This window comes from Hordeum vulgare, chromosome 1H (assembly GCF_904849725.1).
Source record: "Hordeum vulgare subsp. vulgare chromosome 1H, MorexV3_pseudomolecules_assembly, whole genome shotgun sequence".
Classification (NCBI taxonomy): Eukaryota; Viridiplantae; Streptophyta; class Magnoliopsida; order Poales; family Poaceae; genus Hordeum; species Hordeum vulgare.
The window spans coordinates 56,794,450-56,819,962 of record NC_058518.1 but is presented as its reverse complement, the minus strand read 5'-3'; the positions used below and the strand labels follow the sequence as shown (position 1 = coordinate 56,819,962).

At 46.4% G+C, this 25,513-nt stretch overlaps 1 pseudogene; it reads right to left on the bottom strand.

Moving 5' to 3' along the window:
• Positions 1-23,791: 23,791 nt before the first annotated feature.
• On the bottom strand, positions 23,792-24,308 carry LOC123396525 (annotated as a pseudogene).
• Positions 24,309-25,513: the final 1,205 nt, after the last annotated feature.

Genomic DNA, 25,513 nt, shown 5'->3' with positions numbered 1-25,513 from the left:
ACAACTGCATTAACAAACTATGCGTGAGGTAAACAATTCTTGCAACCGTGGTCACAAGCACCGTTGTTTTCTCCCTGGTGGCAACAACACATCCCCTAGTCTCATGTTTTTGTCACTCAAGCTAGACATCGAGGGGCATGAACCCACAATCATGCATAACGCTCCCTCTTGGAGTTACAATCTACTACTTGACCAAAGCAATAAATAGCAACGGAGAACATGCATGAATCACTAAGGAACATAATATAAAAGGATAATCAAATATATAACTCATAACAATCTGAACATAATCTCATAATCCATCGGATCCCAATAAACCGAGCATAGCAATAGCAAGAGAATTATATAGATGCCTTGATCATGTAGGGCAGCTCACAAGGACTAACCATTGAAGCACAAGATTGGAGAGAATACATCACATAGCTACTGGTCATGGACTCATGGTCCAAGGAGGACTACTCACGGAAGGTCCGGGAAGCGTCCATGGTGGTGGAGAAGCTCCCGGAGGTCAATCCTCCCTCCGGTAGGGTGCCGGGAAGAGGTCTCCTGACGCTCCCGATCTCGGAAGCACTGCGGCAGCGAAATGATGGAGAAATTCGCGATTCTGGATCCCGTATAGGGTTTTCCCCGCCAAGGGGTAAATATAGGTGAAATGAGGGCACCAGAGGACGTGGGACCCACCCAGGCGGCCTCCCGGCGCGGCCTGGGGTGGGCTGCGCCCACAGGTCGCCTGGGCGTCCCCTCGCTCCCCTCTGGCCCCTTTTCGTGCTTCGTGAAGCTTCTGGTGCGCTATTTTTATATATTTTTCTCGGGATTTTTCGGGCTTCGGAAAATTGGGTAAAAGCCCCTGCAAAATAGACATCAGCAAACAGAAACTAGCACTAGGTGCACTGAGTTAGTAGGTTAGTCCAAATATGTGTAAAATGATATAAAAGTGTAGCAAAACATATAACAATGTCACCCAAAAGATCATGGAACAAGCAGAAATTATAGATAGGTTTGGGACGTATCAGTGGTGGCCACCTGGCCGCCGTGCCCGCGACTCCATTCAGCTGACATAGCGATGGAGTTCGTGGCGTGGGTGGATATGCCGGAGATAGCCTCGCTCGAGCTCCCAAGCTTCTTCACGAAGGCGCTGCCGACCGACGGGCTCTGAGGCCTCTGGTTGCGGGCTGACGGCTGCTGTGGCGGGGCATCCTGGGTGGAGGTCGAGCTCACCCCCCGTGGCTACGTGTATCTAAACCGCGGGTGGCACACATTCGCCCGTGCTTGAGGCTTGAAGGGGAGGCGCTACCCCCACTTTAAGTATGACGGGGAGGCGACACTCTTCGTCAAGATCTTCGGGGATGAGGGTGATCGTCTGAGCTGCTGCCCAGAGGACGCCGGCCACAACGGTCCTGTGGATGAGCCCACCTATGGTGGCGAGCACCATGCCTCTAGCAGTGGCGACTCCCTATCTAGAGGAAGCCCGAGCGACAGTAGCGACAACAGCTATGACGAGCCGCCTCGCTGTCGCGCCCGAGCCACGGTAGGGAGCCCCCAATCGCGGCGCCGCTCGTCTGTTCCCGTGGCGCCTTTGAAGGAGGAGGAGGACACGGATTGAGCGCCGACGCGTAGGTGTTGGGCGTTTGCGGCGGCAGCCCTCCCCCCTTTGGACCTCCATCGCTAGCTGTCTCCTCCTTACTTCTGATCCTGCGTCCATGAAAACAAGGATAGGACCTTTGGGCATGTAATGGATTTGGGCGACCGCCCCTTTTGTTAGTACTGTTGCATCTGGTCGGTTTGGGTACTTAGCTTGGTTTTCTCACGATGGATCTCTTCGGTTGCGAGGCGTGATTGTGGCGCCTGAGGGGCTTGTTGCTCGGTTGGCTCCTCCTCGTTGCGGGTGAAGTGGGTCGATGCTCTATGTCAGCAGGTCCCAGTCCCGCACATTTTCCTGTCGCCATGAGGCATGACCTATTACCAAGGTCGCTCCTCAAGGGGAAAAACCCTGACCCCCTGATACCGACCGGATATGCGTGGACGGTACCAGGGTGACCAAGTGGCTTTGTGACCGGTGAGGCTCCTGAGGCGCGATGCTCAAGATCCCCCTTAGACATTCAAGCCGCTCTACGTCGACAGGTCCCAGTCCCGCACATTTCCCTGCCATGAGGCACGACCCGTTAAAGTCTCCCCTCACGGGACAAGGCCCTGGCACCCGGGTGCCAAGTAGCTTTGTGACCAGTAAGGCTCCTGAGGCGCGATGCTCAGGATCCCCCTTAGAGGTTCAAGAGGCCCTCATGGATTTTTCTTTCTGGAGATCCCTAGTCTGCATTCAGGAAGCTCTGCGTCAGCAGGTCCCATTCCCGCACATCTCCCTGCCGTCGTGAGGCACGACCCGTTACCAAGGTCCTTCCTCACGGGGCAAGGCCCCGACACGAGGGTGCCAGGTGGTTTTGTGACTGGTAAGGCTCCTGAGGCACGATGCTCAGGATCCCCCTTAGGCGCTCAAGCAGTCCCAAGAGAAACAACTGTCGTAAGAAAAGACCAAATCTTGTTCCCTCTCTAGGATGGTGCACCGAGCCGTGAATGGGACTCTTGAGCGAGTATTAGATGGCATGAGTCTGCCGACTCGCCCGTGAGTACCACACGAGGGTCTGGGCACCAAGGCTTTGGCGAGGTGTAATAACCCACAAGTATAGGGGATCGCAACAGTTTTCGAGTGTAGAGTCTTCAACCCAAATTTGTTGATTCGACACAAGGGGAAGCCAAAGAATATTCTCGAGTATTAGCAGTTGAGTTGTCAATTCAACCACACCTGAAAGACTTAGTATCTGCAGCAAAGTTTCAGTAGCAAAGTAGTGATAGTAACGGTAGCAGCGGTAACAGTAACAGTAGTGACATGAGTAGCGGTAACAGTAGCAGCAGTGACAACAGTAAAGGTAAAGTAACATAGCAAGGACAAGTAGGAAAAGCTCTTAGGCATTGGATCGGTGATGGATAATTATGTCGGATGACATTCATCATGTAAAAGTTATCACATGGGGAGATATGTAACTAGCTCCAGTTCGTCAATGTAATGTAGGCATGTATTCCGTATATAGTCATACGTGCTTATGGAAAAGAACTTGCATGACATCTATTGTCCATCCCTCCCGTGGCAGCGGAGTCCTAATGGAAACTAAGGGATATTAAGGTCTCCTTTTAATAGAGAACCGGAACAAAGCATTAGCACTTAGTGAATACATGAACTCCTCATACTATGGTCATCTCCGGGAGTGGTTCCGACTATTGTCACTCCGGGGTTGCCGGGTCATAACATGTAGTAGGTGACTACAACTTGAAAGATAGGATCAAGAACACACATATATTGATGAAAACATAATAGGTTCAGATTTGAAATCATGGCACTCGGGCCCTAGTGACAAGCATTAAGCATAGCAAAGTAGTAGCAACATCAATCTCAGAACATAGTGGATACTAGGGATCAATCCCCATCAAAACTAACTCGATTACATGATAGATATCATCCAACCCATCACCTTCCAGCAAGCCTACAATGAGATTACTCACGAACGGTGAAGAGCATCATGGAATTGGCAATGAAGGATGGTTCGTGATGACGACGGCGACGATTTCCCCTCTCCGGAGCCCAGAACGGACTCCAGATCTGTCCTCCAGAGGAAGAACAAGTGGTGGTGGCGGCTCCGTATCGTAAAACACGATGAACTCTTCTCCTTGATTTTTTCCGGGCAAGAGAGAGTATATAGAGCTGGAATTGGAGGCTGCGGAGCCAGGAGGGGCTCACAAGCCTGCCAGGCCCGGCCAGGGGGCACCTGGGCTTGTGAGCTCCTGGCTCCGTCCCTCCAGGTAATTCTTGTGCTAGTATTATTTATATATTCCACAAAAAATCCTCGTCAATTTTCAGGTCATTCCGAGAACTTTTATTTCTGCACAAAAACAACACCATGACAATTCTGTTGAAAACAGCGTTAGTGCGGGTTAGTTCCATTCAAATCATGCAAATTAGAGTCCAAAACAAGGGCAAAAGAGTTTGGAAAAGTAGATACGATGGAGACGTATCAAGGTGCCGGCACCGTGTCCTCAACCCCCGCTCGCGGGGTACGAGCGGGTGGGGACAGTCGAATGCTCGACCCAGAGGAAGAGAGCGTGTTTGAAGAACGACCAAGAAAACATGTTTTCATAAAGACTTTATTTGGAAAGGCCCCGATTTTGATTTCGTAAACATCAACAAATCCAAGCCATAAAAGAAAATTCAAGTCGCATCCGGTGCCTAATCTATTCACCTCCTCCGTCACCCCCAGCGCTGCGCATAGGGCTTCTACTAGGCGTGGGGTGGACCCCTTCTTCGTCCTTGGGGAGCCCTAGCCGTATACAGCCTCGGCTCATTATTACGTGAGAGTGTCACGGTGGGGGTGAATATGGGAGGTCGCGAGGACATTTTGGCCTCGCGAGTGTCCCTACCCCCGAGGCATTGGGGCCTGAGCTTCTCGACTCATTGGTGGACTGTGTTGATTTCCTCCATCTGTATCCAGCACGGAGCATAAGTCTTCCACTAGGCGTGGGGTGGACCCCTTCCGCGTCCTCGGGGGGCCCTAGGTGTATACAGCCTCATCTCGTTATTACGTGTGAGTGTCACGGGAAGAAGTAGGTTCCGGGGGAATTGAAGGATGATGCAGAGTCGATGAAGAGGCGTTACAGGTAGAACTTTCGGAGATGATGGATGTTTCGGCAGTTCTGGATGGGAACTCCGTCCTGAGTCTCCAGGCGCACGACACCAGGCCTGGAGACATGGGCGACCCTGAATGGGCCCTCCCACATGGGCGAGAGCTTATGCAAGCCATCCCTGGATTGCACCCGCCTTAGGATGAGGTCGCCGACCTCAATGGTCCTGGAGCGGATGTTGTGGCAGTGGTTGCGCCGCAATGCCTGTTGGTACCTTGCAGCTCGGAGTGAAGCCCGGCGGCGCGCCTCCTCTCCAAGCACGAGGCATGTCCCCCGCGCAGCCTCCTGACGCTCCTCATCGAACGCCATGACCCGCGGGGTTCGGTGCTTGATCTCGTGGGGAAGGACCGCCTCGGCTCTGTAGACGAGGAAGAAAGGGGTTTCGCCGGTGGGCTTCGTTGCGGTGGTGCAGATGGACCACAACACCGACGGGAGCTCGTCAACCCAACCCCGGCCGCAAGCCTCGTGCTTCTTCTTGAAGCTGCTCACCTTGAGGCCTCGCAGGACCTCTGCGTTGGCGCGCTCCACCTGGCCATTGCTCCGCGGGTGGGCCACCGATGCGTAGCATATCTGCGTTCCCAGGTTAGCACAATAAATCTTGAAGATTGAATGGTGAAATGCGAACCGTTGTCGGTGATGATGCGGTTGGGGACGCCGAAGCGGCTCACGAGGCCCTTGATGAATTTGACGGCTGATCCGGCGGGGATGGTGTGCACGGGCTCCACCTCCGCCCACTTGGTGAATTTGTCGATGGCGACGTAGAGGTAGCGGAAGCCGCCCGCTGCCCGTGGGAAGGCCCCCAGTATGTCCAATCCCAAGACCGCGAAGCGCCAGGAGAGCAGAATGGCATGGAGGCCCTGCGCGGTGCTACGGCGCCAGGAATCCCCGGCGGCCTCTTGAGCTTGCATTGGTTTTTCCCTTGAAGAGGAAAGGGTGATGCGGCACAGGAGCAGTAAGTATTTTCCTTAGTTGAGAACCAAGGTATCAATCTAGTAGGAGAATCAAGCCAAGTGTCCAGAGTACCTGCGCAAACACAAACGAGCTTGCACCCAACGCTATAAAGGGGTTGCCAATCCCTTCAAGATTGATTGCAAAGTGAGATCTGAAGGCGGAAAGTGCAACGAAGTAAAAGTGAAAGGCTGCAAATATGGTGTGAAGTAGACCCGGGGGCCATAGTGTTCACTAGAGGCTTCTCTCAAAATAGCAAATATTACGGTGGGTGAACGAATTACTATCGAGCAATTGATAGAACCGCGCAAAGTCATGACGATATCTAAGGCAATGATCATACATATAGGCATCACATCCGAGACAAGTAGACCGATACTTTCTGCATCTACTACTATAACTCCACACATCGACCGCTATCCATCATGCATCTAGTGTATTGAGTTCATGACGACCAGAGTAACGCCTTAAGAAAGATGACATGATGTAGAGGGATAAACTCAAATCAATGATGTAAACCCCATCTTTTTACCCTTGATGGAACAACATGATGCGTGCCTCGCTACCCCTTCTGTCACTGGGTGAGGTCACCGAACGGTATGAACCCAAAATCAAGCACTTCTCCCATTGCAAGAATCATAGATCAAGTTGGCCAAACAAAACCCACAACTCGAAGAGAATTACAAGGATATGAAATCATGCATATAAGAGATCAGAAGAAACTCAAATAAGATTCATCGATAATCTGATCATAAATCCACAATTCATCGGAGCTCGACAAACACACCGCAAAAGAAGATTACATCGGATAGATCTTGATAACCCACAAGTATAGGGGATCGTAACAGTTTTCGAGGGTAGAGTATTCAACCCAAATTTATTGATTCCACTCAAGGGGAAGCGAAAGAATATTCTCAAGTATTAGCAGTTGAGTTGTCAATTCAACCACACCTGAAAGATTTTGTATCTGCAGCAAAGTATCAGTAGCAAAGTAGTATGATAGCAGCAGTAGCAACAGTAACCAGTAGCAGCAAAGTATCAATAGTAACAACAGAGCCACAGTAGGAGCAGTGACAGCAGTAGCGGCAAAGTAACGTAGCAAGGACCAGTAGTAAAAGACTCGTAGGCATTGGATCGGTGATGGATGATTATGCCGGATATGATTCATCATGCAACAACTATAACACGGAGATATAAGTAACTAGCTCCCGTTCGTCAATCTAATGTAGGCATGTATTCCTTATGTAGTCATACGTGCTTAGGGAAAAAACTTGCATGACATCTATTGTCCATCCCTCCCATGGCAATGGGGTCCTAATGGAAACTAAGGGATATTAAGGTTCTCCTTTTAATAAAGAACCGGACCAACGCATTAACACTTGGTGAATACATGAACTCCTCATACTATGGTCATCTCCGGGAGTGGTTCCGGCTATAGTCACTCCGGGGTTGCCGGGTCATAACACATAGTAGGTGACTACAACTTGCAAGATAGGATTTAAAACACACATATATTGGCGACAACATAATAGGTTCAGATCTGAAATCATGGCACTCGGGCCCTAGTGACAAGCATTGAGCATGGAAAAGTAGTAACAACATCAATCTCAGAACATAGTGGATACTAGGGATCAATCCCCGTAAAAACTAACTCGATTACATGATAGATCTCATCCAACCCATCACCGTCCAGCAAGCCTACGATGATATTACTCACGAACGGTGAAGAGCATCATGGAATTGGCGATGAAGGAAGGTTGATGATGACGATGGCGACGATCTCCCCTCTCCGGAGCCCAGAACGGACTCTAGATCTGCCCTCCAGATGAAGAACAGGAGGTGGCGGCGCCTCCGTATCGTAAAATGCGATGAACTCTTCTCCTTGATTTTTTTCCGAGCGAAACGGAATATATAGAGCTGAGATTGGAGGCGGTGGAGCTCTGTGGGCCCCACAAGCCTGCCAGGCGCGGCCAGGGGGGTGGTCGTGCCTCCTGGGCTTGTGGCCCACTCGCTCACCTCCTCCGGTGGATCTTTGTGTAGGTATTTTTCATTAATTACAGAAAAATTCTCCGTAAATTTTCAGGTCATTCCGAGAACTTTTATTTCTGCACAAAAACAACACCATGGCAATTCTGCTGAAAACAGTGTTAGTCCGGGTTAGTTCCATTCAAATCATGCAAATTAGAGTCCAAAACAAGGGCAAAAGAGTTTGGAAAAGTAGATACGACGGAGACGTATCAACTCCCCCAAGCTTAAAGCCTTGCTTGTCCTCAAGCAATTCAGTTGACAAACTGAAAGAGAGAAAAGAAAATCTTTGACGAACTCTATTTGATCTTGTTGTTGCAACTATGTCTAACTCATAACTAGAATTTCAGCAAGATCACAAGCAAACCACATAAGCAAATGACATCTAGGTCTGACGGTAAACTCATATCAATGGCATAATCAACTAGCGAGCAAATAATAATAAGTCTCAAATGTGTTCACTAGAGGCTTCTCTCAAAATAGCAAATATTACGGTGGCTGAACAAATTACTGTCGAGCAATTGATAGAACCGCGCAAAGTCATGACGATATCTAAGGCAATGATCATACATATAGGCATCACGTCCGAGACAAGTAGACCGATACTTTCTGCATCTACTACTATTACTCCACACATCGACCGCTATCCAGCATGCATCTAGTGTATTGAGTTCATGACGAACAGAGTAACGCCTTCAGCAAGATGACATGATATAGATGGATAAACTCAAACCAATGATGAAAACCCATCTTTTTACCCTTGATGGAAACAACACGATGCGTGCCTCGCTGCCCGTTCTGTCACTGGGTGAGGTCACCGCACGGTATGAACCGAAAACCAAGCACTTCTCCCATTGCAAGAATCATTGATCAAGTTGGCCAAACAAAACCCACAACTCGAAGAGAATTACAAGGATATGAAATCATGCATAAGAGAGATCAGAAGAAACTCAAATAAGATTCATAGATAATCTGATCATAAATCCACAATTCATCGGATCTCGACAAACACACCGCAAAGAAGATTACATGGGATAGATCTCCGTGAAGATCATGGAGAACTTTGTATTGAAGATCCAAGAGAGAGAAGAAGCCATCTAGCTACTAGTTATGGACCCGTAGGTCTATGGTGAACTACTCACGCATCATCGGAGAGGCCATGGTGTTGATGAAGAAGCCCTCCGTATCCGAATCTCCCCTCCGGCAGGGTACCAGAACGTGCCCAGATGGGATCTTGCGGAGACAAAAGCTTGCGGCGACGGAAAAGTATTTTTGTGGATATCCTGATTTTTTAGGGATTTTAGGGAATTTATAGGCGAAGGAGGTAGGGCAGGGGAGGCCCAAGGAGCCCACAAGCCTGGGAGGCGCGGGCCCCCCCGGCCTTGTCATGGGGGCTTGTGGCCTCCCTCGGGACTCCCTGCCTTGGTTCCCAAGCTTTCTGCGTATCTTCTGTTCCGGAAAAAATCTTTTCGGAAGTTTTATTTCGTTTAGACTCCGTTTAAAATCCTCCTCTGAAAAGGGTCAATAACACGAAAAAAACAGGAACTGGCACTTGGCACTGAGTTAATAAGTTAGTCCCAAAAAAGATATAAAAGGCATACAAAACATCCAAATTTGACAAGATAATAGAATGAAACCATCAAAAATTATAGATACATTGGAGACGTATCACGCAGCTCGGATAGGGCTGCTGGGCGGCGAAGGCCAGATCCGACGCGGGGCGGCAAGGCGGGATCCGGCGGCTACGACAGGAAGCAAGCTAGCAGGGGCTCTGGCGAGCTTGCTGCTCCCATGGCGGGGTCGGGTCCTGTCTCTCATGGCGGCCGCCAGGGGCTCCAGCGAGCTTGCTCCGGCGAGGAGGCAGGGGCTCCGGCGACCGGGACGCAGCTGGCTCGAGGGCTCCTCCCCTCAAGCTACTCGCTCGCAGCGGCGAGCTCCGGCTGCTCGGCCCAGATCGTACCCGGGGCGGGCTGGATCTCGGTCTGGCAAGCCCACCGGTGGAGGCTGAGGTGGGAGACAGGGTCTGGTTGAGGGTTTGGGGGAGGCGCAGATTTCGAGGCAGGGAGGGAGGGACTAAAATGGAAGGGGAGACCCTTCCTTTTATAGCCGGGGTAGCTAGGGTTTGCCAATTGGGGCGTTTTCGGACCCTCCGATCTCGATCGGACGGCTCTGGTTGCGCCCTAGGATTAGGTGGTTATGTTAGAGGGGCTATGTGGGGAAGAGAGGGAATAATTGTGCGGCTCGTGATAGAGTTTTATGAACCGAAAACGTCCGATGATAAACTGAAGACGGTGCCGCTGCGGTCGACCGTTCGGGTATCAAACGAACTCCTATTGCGATGAAATTTGGCAGGCAGTCTACCTACACTAAAATACGACCGCATGACAAGTTTCAACCAACCCGAGAATATTTTCCGGACACTTTTAAAACCAATAATTTAACGGTACCGCGGGCGCGTGAGTGTGTGGTTGGCCTCAAAATGATCAGCGACAAAAGCGAAGAGAACCGGCAACTAATAATGGATGCAAGTTTGAATGATGCGATGATGAATGCGACATACAATAATTAACCCGACGACAACGGACTAAAAGGGGAATGTTCTGGAGCGTTGGTCTCCGGTTGTCATATTCAAGGAGTTGACCACGATGAGACTTTATCACTTGTAGCGATGCTAAAGTCTGTTGGAATTATTTTAGTAATTGCTGCATTTTTCAATTATGAAATTTGGCAGTTGGGTGTCATAACATCATTTCCTTAACGGTTTCCTTAAGGAAATGTTGTATGTGATACAACCAGAAGGTTTTGTCGATCCTAAGGATGCTAAAAGGCATGCGAGCTCCATCGGTCCATTTATGGACTAGTGCAAGCATCTCGGAGTTGGAATATGCGCTTTGATAAGGTGATCAGTGCTTTTGGGTTTATACAAAGTTTATGAAGACACTTGTATTTACAAGAAAGTGGAAGCACTATAGAATTTCTAATAAGTATATGTGGATGACATATTATTGATCGGAAATGATGTAGAATTTTTGGAAAGCATAAAGGGTTGTTTGAAAGGAGTTTTTCAATGTAAAACTTGGATAAAGCTACTTAAATATTGGGCATCAAGATCTATAGAGATAGACCAAGACGCTTGATAAAACTTTCTTGACAAGATTTTGAAGGAGTTCAAAATAGATCAGTCAAAGAAGGAGTTCTTGGCTGTATTGTAAGGTGTGAATTTGAGTAAGACTCAAACCTCGACCATGGCAGAAGCAAGAGAAAGGATAAAAGTCATCCCCTATGACTTAGTCGTAGGCTCTATAGTATGCCATGTTGTGTACCGCACCTGGTGTGTGACTTGCCATGAGTGTGTCAAGGTGTACAAAAGTGATCCATGAGTGGATCACTAGAGAGCAGTCAAAATTGTCCTTAGTAACTAGACGAGTAGGGAAATATTTCTTGATTATGGAGGTGATAAAAGAGTTTGTCATAAAGGGTTACGTTGATGCAAGCTTTGGGACCAATTCGGGTGACTCTAAGTAGCAAAACGGATCAGTATAGTGGAGCAATCATTTGGAATAGCTCCAAATGGAGCATGGAAGCAACATCTATAGTATGACATAGACATTTGCAAATTATGCATGGATCTGAATGTTGCACACCCGTTGACTAAAACCTCTCTCACAAGCAAAACGTGATCGAACCCCAGAACTTATTGGGTGTTAATCACATGGTCATGTGAACTAGATTATTGACTCTATTACAATGGGAGACTATTGAAATATGAACTAGAGGCAATAATAAATTGGCTATTATCATATTTCCTTGTTCACGATAATCGTTTATTATCCATGCTATAATTGTATTGATTGGAAACTCACATACATGTGTGGATACATAGACAACATAGAGTCCCTAGTAAGACTCTAATAGACTAGCTCGTTGATCAAAGATGGTTAAGGTTTCCTAACCATAGACACGAGTTGTCATTTGATAACGGGATCATAGCATTAGGAGAATGATGTGATCGACAAGACCCAACCATAAGCATAGCATTTGATCGTATGACTAAGTGTATTGTTATTTCTTTGTGCATGTCAAGTATCTCTTCCTAAGACCATGAGATCATGCAACTCCCTGACATCGGAGGAATGCCTTGTGTGTATCAAACTTCACAATGTAACTGGGTGGTTATAAATATGCTCTATAGGTATCTCCGAGGGTGTATCTTGGGTTGGTATGGATCGAGACTAGGATTTGTCACTCCGTATGATGAAGAGGTATCTCTGGGCCCACCCGGTAATACAACATCACAGGAAGATTGCAAGCAATGTGACTAAGGAGTTAGTCATGGGATCTTGTATTACCAAATGAGTAAACAGACTTTCCGGTAACAAGATTGAACTAGGTATGGTGATACACACGATCGAATCTTGGGCAAGTAACATACCGCTAGACAAAGGGAACTGCATACGAGATTGATTGAATCCTTGGCATCGTGGTCCAACCAACGAAGATCTTCCTGGAATATGTAGGAACCAATATGGGCATCCAGGTCCCGCTATTTGCTATTGGCCAGAGAGGTGTTTCAGTCATATTTACATGATTCTCGAATCCACAACGTCTACACGCTTAACGTTCACTGACGCTAGAGTAGTATTTGGATATGTACGCTGGTGATCGAATGTTGTTCAGAGTCGTGGATGAGATCTCGGACGTCACGAGGAGTTCCAGAGGTAAAGCTTTATATATGGTAAGTCCTATTTTGATCGTTGGAAAAGTTTCACGCATTATCGATAATGTACCGGGGTGCCAAAAAGGGTTTCGGGGGTCCATCGGGGGGTCCACCTGTCCCGGGGGCCCACATGGGCCATAAAGGGTGTGCCCTAGCCAGCTTGGGCGAGGTGCATCGCCCCCTAGAGGCAAATTAGGCTTGGGGGCAAGAGTCCTAAAGGGACAAGGCACCCCGGAGGTGCCTTGGAGGAAGGGGACTCATCCCTTCCTTGTGAAGGGAGGACTCCTTCCTTGGCCGCCGGCCCCTCCCTTGGAGGAAGGGTCAAGGTTGCACCTCCCCTCTCCCCTTTACCTCCTATATATACTGGAGGGGAGGGAAGGGCTACACACAGCAATTCACATGCCCCAGTGGCAGCCCTCCCTCTCCTGTTACTCCGTAATCTCCTCTGATCGCGTCTACGGTAGCGCTTGGCGAAGCCTTGACGGGATTGCTCCACCTCGCCGTCGTGCTGGTTGAGATCCCATCACCTTCTCCTCCCTCGCTTGCTTGATCATTAAGGAGGAGACGTCATCTAGCCGCACGTGTGCTGAACGCGGAGGTGTCGTCCGTACGGCGCTAGATCAGGACGGATCGTGATTGGATCGTGAAAATGTACGACTAAATCAACCGCGTGTCTTAACGCGTTTGCTTAGCGATCTATGTGGGTATGTAGATGCACTCCCCCTCTCATAGCTATACATCTCCATAGATAGATCTTGCGTGCGCGTAGGATTTTTTTTGTTTCCCATGCAACGTTCTCCATCATGATCTTAACCATGGCACATCGACATAAAACACTCGATAAAAAGAATACCACTCTTTTCTGTGCGGTGACTTTTATTAGAATAAGGTTTTTGTGGTACCCTTCTAATGGTGTCCCAGACTAGGGCGTACCAATCATGTCGTCTCCCGGGTAGGAGGTCTGGACCGAGGATCTTCGTGGTGGTTAACTATTGGGCCTCTTTCGACAGCCCATGACGTATGCAAGGAATATTCCATAAGAGTTGACACACACGATGAGGGATCTTCAAACTCCCAGGCCTCAGGTACATTATATAAACCAATTCTAGGCTAGTTGATAGAGTATATTCAATATATGAGAGTTATTCACATACGATCTCGAGGTAGATCATAATGTACTTTATACCCCATCCATAATCAAGACAAGAGAGGAAATATGTAGGGTTCTACCATTTGGAGAGGGCATGAACGTGGGTCAAACAATGTGTCCCGCTTTGTCGTGTTATCACCTAACCAAGATCACTAGCTCGGGACCCTCTACCCAAGATACTTCAGATTAAACTCTGACATCAGTGACCCATATAGGTACCTCTCAAAATTTTAGCTTGATCCGACCGTTCAAACTCCGGGATGAGTCCAACGAGTGCATCAATTTTGGGCTTTGTTTCCTGCACGAAAACAAATCCAACACGATTTCTTCTTTTTTGCGGACGATATACGAGACATCCTTTCTAGAGGAATCTTTTTGTAAGGTATTGTGTTTTGTTCTCAAACACGTGCCGCCAAATTTTGTGACTTTTCTTAGGTGCTCTTCACCGTCGCAATGGTGTCAAAACTAACTGATCTTGTTGCTCCACAGATGCTGATCTTAACAAGTGTAAAACCGGGCCGACCTTAATTCTCTATGGATGCTAACCTGCACTAGTCATGTTGTCTCTATGTCGAGACAACATCATCACATCGCATTAAGACCTTGGAATAGCTAGATGGGAGTTCAAGCATCATCAAGACCACTTCGTCGCTCCGAGGAGAGTGCGGGTCGGTCATGCCGGCATTGATACACCATTAATTCTTCAAGCCGGTATCGACCGCGTCCTAAATTCTAACCTGCGTTGGCATCATCTCATTGTCGCCTCATCAAGCCTGCGCCCCACACCGACCTGCTTCAATAGGTCGGCTGATATGGGGGCTCCGACGTCACCTTATCGGTTGCTTCATCACCTTGGTTAGACCAAGGCTGCCACCATCACTTCATCGACCTACTTCGAGGACTCTACTGTAACCCTGCCGACCTCCTCTTTGCTACCTCTTGAGCTTGTGTTGGTTTTCCCTTGAAGAGGAAAGGGTGATGCAACGAAATAGTAAATTATTTCCCTTAGTTTGTTGAGAACCAAGGTATCAATCTAGTAGGACGAACAAGCAAGGATCCAATAGTAGTACCTGCACAAATATCAAACACTTGCACCCAACGCTATAAAGGGGTTGTCAAACCCTTTAAATTTATTTGCAACGATGAGACCTGATAGAGATAGATATAAAATATTGATAGATGTGAAAGTAAAACTAAAAAAATTGTAGCAAAGTATTTTTGGCTTATAGATCTGAAAATATAATATGGAAAATAGACCCGCGGGCCATAGGTTTCATAAGAGGCTACTCTCATAAAGGAAAATAATGCGGTGGGTGAACAAATTACTGTCGTGCAACTGATAGAAAAGCGAATAATCATGAAGATATATAAGGCAATTATTATGCATATAGGCATCGAGTCCGTATCAAGTAGACCGAAACGATTCTACATCTACTACTATTACTCCACACATCAACCGACTCCTGCCTACATCTAGAGTATTAAGTTCATGAAGAACAGAGTAACGCATTAAGTAAGATGAATGATGTAGAGGGATAAACTCAAGCAATATGATGAAAACCCCATCTTTTTATCCTCGATGGCAACAATACAATACATGCCTCGCTACCCCTACTGTCACTGGATGAGGACACCGAAAGATTGAACCCAAAACTAAGCACTTCTCCCATTGCAAGAATTACCAATCTAGTTGGCCAAACCAAACCAATAATTCAAAGAAACTTGCAAACATATGAAATCATGCATATAAGAATTCAGAAGAGACTCAAATAATATTCATAGATAATCTGAACACAAACTCACAATTCATTGGATCTCGACAAACACACCACAAAAGAATATTACATCGGATAGATATCCATGAAGATCATGAAAAATACGGTATTGAAAATAAAAAAGAGAGAAGAAGCCATCTAGCTACTAGCTATGGACCCGTAGGTTTGTGGTGAACTACTCACGCTTCATCGGAGGGGCAATGGAGTTGATGTAGATGCCCTCTGTCGTGGTTTTATCATGACAGATGTCCTCGTGAAAGGACTTAAAGATGGAGCCATCGCACCTTGGTGGCGACTCGAAGGGGGTGAGCGAAAGCGGGACTCAGATTTACCCAGATTCGGCCCCTCGTGTGGAGGTAAAAGCCTACATCCTGCTTTGTGTAGATTGATGATGGTTTCGATTACAAGGAGGGCGTAACTCGCCTGACATAGCTCTCGATAATTTCTAACTCGCCTCACCTTCCCTCGGTACTCGCCTTTATATACAGGTTGAGACCCTAGGGTTTACAAGAGTCCTGGCCATGATACCCATCCTAGCTTTCCCTATCTTTAAGTCGTCGTGTCCTCCAAGATTGGGAACTCCCTTGGTAGTCCATCATCTGCATAGCTTCCCGAACCGCCATCCGGCTTCTGGGCCAAAGGCCACACTTCCAATGTTGAGTTGCCCCTTTGATGACCTGGCCCACCAAGGGCAGGTTATACCATAGGTAATATCCCCAACATTAGGCCCCGGATTATCTTGAATTCATTCATGTCAATAAACCTTCACCCACTTGGGGCGACTCATACCATCCTTGCCTTTTGACGAATGATAAGCCACCATTCGTTGTGAATTTGTTTGACCCGTCGGGTAATCTCTGATCACATCACCTTATCCCCTTAATTCCGGTATTTTTAATGCCATAACCACCCAACGGATCTTTTGCTCAGTATTTACTTATCCCGAAAACCTAGGCGCCATCACTGCAGATTCTGACTTGTCGCCTCGATCTCCGCTCTGACCGCCTCGATTCCCGCTTTGGCCGCCTCGATTTTTGTCTCGGACCTTTAAATAACCGTAGGGGAATGGGGGGGGGCACCGTGAACTACCCCCACCTCGGCCTCCTCTCGACCTTCATCTTCCTCACGCACTTCGCCTTCCTCGTGCCAGCGCCTAGGCTTCCTCACCGGCCCCCGAAGCATCATCGTCAGCCGTGGGTTCCCGGGCGTCTTCAAGTCAACAAGAGGTGCGAAGTTCTCCGCATCCGCCTCCGACACCGACTCCTTCCTTAGGTAAACACATTTCCCCATTAGGGTTAGACCGAGAACGCCATTGCCATTGCCCCCGCGAGCTAGCTTTGAAACGCAAAGAATGCACTTTTCTGCTTCAGATCTGCTTCATATCTTTACATCACATTTTTGCAGTAGAAAACCATGGTAACTTTATTGCATCTCTCCGTTACCTTAAATTCTTGCGTCGTAGACCCAGGCAATAGCACTGTCGCTTCTTTACATTCATAGCCTTCATCATTTTATCAAGCATTATTCTTTTAATTTGGTCCACTCGTAGATCCGCAATTCACTGCTTGTTTTTAGACACATGTTTGTCCGTCTTCCGGGAATATCCCTAAGGAAAAAAGTCCTTTGAGTGTAGCCGTTCAGCTTCTTCCTCCATAGCGACTTAGACTTATCACCATAGCTACGCCCCCTCTTTTTCGGTGGAAGGGCGAGTCACAATACTTTAAAGATGTTTCCATGAATCGCCCAACTAGCGATTTAGAATGCCTTTACATCCATATTTTGTCACCTACTGGCGAGTCACCAAATCCTTCTCAAACACATTGTAGACCCGAACTGGCGAGTTACCACACTTCATGGTCTTCACTGAACCGCCTTGTTTTCCTCTTTTTTGTAGTCATGGTTGTTATTTCGAAGTGCAATTGGTTACCAACCAAAATCGATGATGCTACTCTCGAGAAATTTGTTAAGTCAGGTCATCTCGACAGTAAGGAAGTCATCGGTTGGGAACCGCCCCGGGCGAGTTGATACCCAACGCTGCCGACGGAGAAGTAGTCATTTTCACCGACTACCTTGAACGAGGTTTTAAGCCACCCGGGTCAAAAAATTTCCGAGACGTTCTGCATTTCCTTAACGTCCATCCTCAAGACCTGGGACCCAACTCCATGAGCAATCTTTGCCAGTTCCAAGTTTCTTGTGAGGTATACCTGCAAAGAGAGCCCACAGTTCCTTTGTTTTGGAACTTATTTCATTTGAATCACCAGACTGAATTTACCAACGTACCCAATCATGAACTTGGAGGAGTCAACATCCAGAGATGTTGTGAGCGCGGATTTCCATCAGTCCTTCCGCCCAGCCATCCCAAAGGCTGGGCCTAGTCATGGTTTTATTGCCACGACACCTCTCCACCTGGCGAGAACCCACTTCCGGGTTTCAGAGAGGATCACCTGCCCATGGATTTCAAACTGCCCGAGAAGCTCACAGAAGAAGAATGTGAATTTATCCCCATCTTCTCCAAGTTACGGTCTTTGACCAATAACGGGCTCATTGGGATTGATCTGTTCCGCTGCTGGGTGGAATGGAACATTCTTCCCTTGAGTCACCGAGACGGGTTAATGTGTGAATATGATGGTAAGGTGGACCATCCACAATGCTTCCACCACAAAAAACTCGTAGAGAGTGACATTTTTGGAATAATCAAGAAGCTAACCGGCGAGTCTTTGGAAGAATGTGCCAAAATCGGGCTCAAGGCCTTCTACCGCTCCAACCCGGCTCCGCCAGTAAGAGTCTAAGCCGCCTTCCTTTACCTTATAAATACACTTGCCAATGCTCTGGGTTTGAATTTTAATTCTGTTTGTAAGAAAGATGATCCCTTTTGGCGAAGGGGTCCAAAAGTGACAGCCCAGAAGAACACCAAACCACCGCCAAAGAAGAAGAAGAAAGCAGGCAAAGGCAAAGCCGCCACCAAGGATTCATCTATTGTCGGCGAGTCACGAGCTGTCGAAGAGCAATCAGAGGTAAAACTTCCTCTTTACTTATCATCTTTATGTTCCGACTCATGCTTATACCATGTGGCTTTATGTGTAGGGCGAGGACAACGAGAGCCAAGATGATGCCGTTGAGGTAATTTCTATTTCTTCCGACTCACCTTCCCCTTCCCCTAGACCAGCCAGACGGACCTTTGGGAAAGTCCCCATGTCTCACCCATATGCTTATATGGACCCTGATTTCCTTTTGAAGAAGGCAAGATATACTCCCAAGCGCAAAACCCAGAGTCACTCTGGCGACTTAATTTCCGGGCTTCCTGAGAAGACAACCGGTCGGAAGCGCACAAGCGAGGTACACTTTCGTTTAAACATACTCTTCCTTGTGGAAAATACGATTCTCAACTTCCTTAGTCTTTAAACTTTTATTTTGTCAGACTTCTCCCCCTTCATCTGGCGACTCAGCAATGTGAGCTCTCCCACCAATGATTCGTGTGCAAGGGTGAGTTTCTTTGTTAACTCTCCTTTTTCTCGATAACGATATGTGTCCTAATCTTGGTGCCCTTCTATCAGAGCACATGCGAAGAAACGAAAGACTGGCGACTTATCTTCTGCTCCTAGGACGACTGAGGCTTTAGGCAAGAGCGCCTTTGTTCTAGAGCTTGATGAGGACCAAGCGGTAGCTCATGACATTCCTGTGGATGATATCCCCGACGTACGAGATGACTCGCCCATCATTTTGAATGAATCAGCTGACAAGGTTAACCCGCCGATTCCTCTCAAGGCGATTGAAGATCCAGATGCCGTCATAATCACCGACACTGGCTACTCCACACCTTCGGCGGTGGTGCTATCCAAGCACACCTCAAAAGAATCTCAGCCGTCCTCTGATCAAGACATCATAAAGTTCAAGCTTCCCTAGTATGAGAAGCTGGAATTTGACCAACTCTGCTCTGGCTTCGCAAGTCGCCTAGAGACGAGTTATGAAATGAACAAAAGCTTGATTCATGTGATGAAAGTTAAACATGAGGTACGTCTATTATGTATTCTCTTCCACCCATTAGCCTTCCAGTAGACTAGTCTTTTGCTTGATGGAAGTATTGTTGTTGTAATGTCTTAGCAGACCCATATTTGTCCATAGCCCCCAAGGGTCGGGTCATCTTGTGAAAGATGAGCTGGGTCTTGTATATAATTAAAATCTTCAACTTGCAGCCCCAAGGGCCGGGTCATCTTTTGAAAGATGGGCCGGGTCTTGAATTTAGTTAAAAATCTTCAACCTGTAGCCCCCAAGGACCGGGTCATCTTTTGAAAGATGGGACGGGTCTTGAATTTAGTTAAAAATCTTCAACCGGTAGCCCCCAAGGGCCGGGTCATCTTTTGAAATATGAATCGGGTCTTCAATTTAGTAAAAATCTTCAACCCATAGCCCCCAAGGGCCGGGTCATCTTTTGAAAGATGAGCCGGGTCTTGAATTTAGTAAAAATCTTCAACCCATAGCCCCCAAGGGCTGGGTCATCTTTTGAAAGATGAGCCGGGTCTTGAATTTAGTAAAAATCTTCAACCCGTAACCCCCAAGGGCCGGGTCATATTTTGGAAGATGAGCCGGGTCTTGAATTTTGTATGACTTTGAATAGAATCATACATTAGCCCCCAAGTGTCAGGAATATTGCTTGCAATAATTTTGAAACTTGTCTCCCCAAATTTTGTTTTGCAGGAATCTGTGACCCACACTGAGTCAGCTTTAGCCAACTTAAGGAAGAATCTAGCCGAACAGCAAAATGCACGATCTGAGTTGGAGAGGAAATATCACTTGGTTCTGGCTGAACTGGCCAAAATGAAAGCTGATCATCAAAAACTAGAGAAGAAAGCCAAATCTGACGAAGCCGCAATTCTGAAGCGGGCTGAGCAAGCCAAGGGAAAACTGGAAGCCGCCCAGCAAGAGCTTTCCGGCTTGAAAAAGCATATCTCCAACATGACTATAGCCTTGTTTGGTAAGCATTAACCCTTGTGTATTGAAGAAATCAGTCTAACCTCCCAAAACTATCAAACACGGATGTGTCCTTTGTAGGTTCATGAGCCGCCAATCTCCCAAATGAATGCATGTTGAAGCTAAAGTCTATGTATACCTTCACCGAGCATTTATATACAGGGGGCGTGCTGACAATTAAAGCAGTGATGGGCAGCAAAGAGCCAGTTAAATCCATCAAGAACATGCTCAGCTATCAGTCCATGTTGCCTCCTCAAATAGAGGAACTGAAAAGATCAGCCGCCTGGAAGGGAGTCTTGAACACCCTAAGCCGGTGTTTAGTCTATGCTCCGGAGCTGAAACCAGAAGAAGTAGCCGCTGGCTATCCTGAACTGAAGGACGATGGGTCGGAGTTCATCGAGGAGGACTACCACCAAGTGATCAAGGAATCCTGCTTCTCAGCGACTCAGCTGGCAGCCGGCTTGGATTTGAATAAATACCAAGCCGCATATGATGAGAAGAACAAGAAGGTGACTCCTCCCTCGTACGAAATTACACTACAAGAAATATGTCAACTAACGACCTTCTGTCAGTGACACTCGCAGAATTGGTCGTAAATCTACGACGATTTTAGACCAATTGGTCGTAAGCTGTCCGGAGGGGTCCTAACCCCAAAAACTAATGACTTTTTTCATCAGAAAGGTCGTAACTTGCTTATTGGAAAATGTCGTAAAGCAGATAGCCCTGTTTCGCTGCCTAATTTGTAGCTAATTACGACCAATATAGAAGGTCATAGCTATGACTAGGTGCCACATCATCAGTTTTGCCTACGTGTCATGTCCATGTGTTATTTTTTGCCTAGTTTGTGAAACAACCTACTATTCTGTCATTCCAAAAATTCTCGAAAAATTCTCATAAATACTTTGGATCATATATTCCTCAAATATGTGAAAACCCTTCCTTCCATAGTTCGAAAATCATTCAACAATATTCATTTTCCTATTCTGTTCAGAATAGCACTTTGTGAAGAAAGTGTCACTTTGGCATGTCCAAATGGTATATTTTTTTACAGTGCCTTCATATGCCCTAATTAACGTCATACACCAAATTTCATCTCAATCCATTGATTCATTTGATCCGAGCTTCAACATCCGTATTTCTGCACAGTGTGGTACTTTGCAAAGCAAGTGTCACCTAGGTTCATACATTTGAGCTAAAATTTTGGCAAGAGAGTCTCCTTAGTAGATAATCATCCTCAGCCAAAATTTAGGCCCATTGTCTATGTGCATTACCCGCACCGCTAATCAAACACTTGGCTGCTAATTCATGTTTGAGCTTAGTTCGGTCTCCTTGTGAGATTCTTCTATTGTATTCTTCTTCGCGACACCTACGAGGGAGTGTCTAACCCACCAGACATGCTTATTCCACCCAGAATGCGTGGCAACGCAATGGTAACACGGTGACCACGCGGCTCGCATGCAAGTTCACACGTTCTGGAGTTGGGGCCCTCGACCACCATCCAAACCTCAGCGTCAAGTCACCACACCATGTAATTCTTATTAAATAGATACTTCTGTACCTATAAATGATTTTCGGGAAAAATAAATAGCAAATTATAATGTAGATGCAGTTCAAATTTGACCCGCTTCCTTCTGAATCGATAGCAATTTGTCTTTTTCACTAGAGGTGGATAAAAGCTTTTAACACCCAACCATTTTGTCAATTGTACATTAAATATGGCCTAGTATTTGAGAAAAATGATTTGGTACAATTTTGAAACAAATATATGGTAGGTCCTTCACAAAAAAACTCATTTTGGGCACTTGAAAAATGGAAAATGAATTTTTCATACAAGGAAAATGAAAACTTCCTTAATCAACATTGTTTGCCATTCCAATATGCACCCTTGTGCACAATATAGGATCATTTCAACAAACTATGCCATGACTGTGGCCATAAGATTGATCATTGGGCACCTCTAGGGATCACACTACTAATCCCTAGTGTTGCATCAGACCAGCCGAACACCGTGGATGAGGCTGCTTCTCCCCGTTAGATTAGTTTAGGTGCGTCAAACCTTTGCCAGGTAGTTTTCTAGTGATCAGCTTCATAGAATTAATTGCTTCCAGAAATAACAGTTGGACACAATCTATAACGTGGGTCCAGCTTTGTTTCCCTGTACTAATTTTGTTCCACAAACTAATCACGCCCAAAAATCAAGCAGGGAATCCCTCAAAAGAAAGCAAGTAAATATCACCTTATTTTCTACTAAACTGAAATCTTTTCCTACTAAACTTAGCTTCCAGTACATGTTAAATTTGCTTCCATATCCAAGAAAAAACTTTATGTCCAATGTAACAATTTATTATTATTTAGAGACAAAATTTTGCATAAATTTGCTATTGTTTTTTGCCTTCCGGTCTTACTCCACGTTACTTCCAACCACCATAGAAGTTTGGTTCAATCTAATTTGTTTCAACTTAATTTAGAAAATATGCTTCCATAACATTTATAGATTTTCTCTAATCACGCTGCTGCCATATGCTTCCGATATTCGCTCCATGTCCATACAATCACAGGAGTTTTCATATATGCATGATGCTCCCTTTTATTCCATATTCGTTTCCATCATAAGCTTCAAGCAGTACATGACATGCTTCATAATTCATGGTCACATTTTTCTCCGGGCATTGTCATGATTTGTTTTCTGCTATGAAGCACATGTATTTGTATTTCGAAGCACAATTTTATTTGGTTGAAGCATTAAATGTAGTTCCAAGTTCCTTATACCATCACAATGTTAGTGTAAGAAAAGAAGCACGCGTCATTGTATTTCGAAGCACAATTTTATTTGGTTGAAGCATGAAATGTAGTTTGAGAGTTACTTTGTTGCAATGAGCCATCAGAAACATAGTTTGAGAGTTACTGAAGCTTGAACAAAATGTTACCAATTTACCATGTTTGTATAAACAACAAAGCAAATTAACACGTAAATGCTTCGATACGTGCTACATATGATACCGAAGCAGATATCTAAAACTAAACTGAAGGAAACACATACATAGGTAGTATGACAATGCACAGGATCTGAAGCATTGCCTCTTAGACAATGAAGCACGTCACTCCCACTATTTAGAGCCAGAGACGTCGAGGAACCGGAAGCATCAATGGCAGGATGTATGAGAGATGATGCCAACCTGAACATCGATTAGGAGTACCATGGATGCAACATCGTCAGAGAAGAGGCCAGCATGGCGGCAAGATGATTGTGACGTATCCTTTGACGTTCAATGTCCCCGCTGCACGTTGATTCATGATTGTGCCGTATCCTATCACGTTCAATGTCCCCGCTGCTTGTTGGTGGTATTTGGAAGAAGCGTCAATCTCTTGCAATCTCAAGATAACACAATAGTATAGAAAAACGAAAGCATGTCTAGAATGTCGCAAACTCTATACAGCGAAGGTGCATGAGAATGACGCATATGAAGCATGGATATTTGGATGTCAGGGAAAAGCCATGAACTTGGCGCATGCTTCACTCAGCTTCTTGAAGCCGTGTCCGTCGGACATGACCAGCGTGGTTGCCACGGTCTCGATGTCGAGGCTCTTGCATAGGACACGCTCGCGGATCGCCCTTAGCCTGCCCATGTTGTACCGCTCGGCGGTGATAAGGAGGTGTCGGATCATCGCCTTGTGACCGGCGCCATCAAGGCCACCCAGGACGGGGCAACGCGTCCGTGTAGGCGAACTGGATCAACGCCCAGACCGACGGTGTCGGCATGTCTCTGCCGTCCACGGAGATCTGCACCTTCCCGTCGTTGCACGTCATCGTCGTGTGGATGTGGCGCTTGAGAAAGCCAGGCGACCGAGCGTCGAGGATGCAGTAGTGCACGCCGATCGTCCCTCCTTCGAGTTGGATGATCACGTCCGGCTCCCCTTTGCCGTAGCCAACTTGCTGGAAGAGCGGCAGGATCGATCCATGCCAGGATGGAGCACCAGCGTTGTCGCCCAGGGGTCGCATCGGTGTAGAAGAAGATGTCGTTTGGACAAGCAGCGGGCGGAGCTGACCGGCGGGGCGGCCGTGCTGCTCGACGGCGGAAGAGTAGGAAGCGGCTGCATGCGAGGCGGGGTATAAGGAAATTTGGGCGAGGCGCTCTCGGCGGTGTGTGGGAGCTGGACGAGCTTGATCCGGTGTGGTTGCAGCTGGAATATAGGAGAGATTAATTAGGGAGAGATTAGCGGATGATTTATGGTGGGGCTACGTGCAGTTAATTCCCTGACGATGTCTTATTTTTTTACAAAAGCACCACGGTTTGTCACGCTTCAGATTTCAATTGAATGGATGGCATTGGAATGGTCTGATGCTGGACTTCTATCAGACTATAGATAACAAGCGTTTACCTTGATCATTTGGCTTGAAAGCCATGAATCTTCACACATGATAGCCTATTTATGAGAACACTTTTTTGAAATAATCACCGTATTACAAGTTTATTGTTTTTCCTGGTAAATTGGTCACATATAATGACACAACGCGAAGGTTTTGCATTTTTTTGATTTTTTTAAATTTGTTATGACCGTTTCAAAATGCGGTCGAAACGGCGGGCATGACCGTTCATAGCTAGGGGTTGAATCTTGACAAATTTTTGTTGGATCTCTGATTAAATAGACACTTATTTATCTAAAAATGATTTTTGGGAAAAATCATCAGAAAACTATGAGGCACTTCTAGTTCAAATTTGACCCGCTTCCTGCTGAATCGGCGACAAATTGTCTTTTTCACTAGAGGTGGATAAAAGCTTTTAACACCCAACCATTTTGTCAATTGTACATTAAATATGGCCTAGTATTTTATAAAAATGATTTGGTACAATTTTGACACAAATATATGGTAGGTCCTTCACAAAAAACTCATTTCGGGCACTTGAAAAATGGAAAATGAATTTTTCATTCAAGGAAAATGAAAACTTCCTTTATCAACATTGTTTGTCATTCCAATATGCACCCTTGTGCATAATATTAGATCGTTTCAACAAACTATGCCATGAATGTGGTCATAAGATTGATCATTTGGCTTGAAAGCCATGAATCTTCACACATGATAGCTCATTTCCGAGAACACTTTTTTAAAATAATTGCCGTATTACAAGGTTATTATTTTTCCTCGTAACTTTGTTACATATAATGACACAATGCAAAGTTTTTCCAGTTTTTTTGATTTTTTTT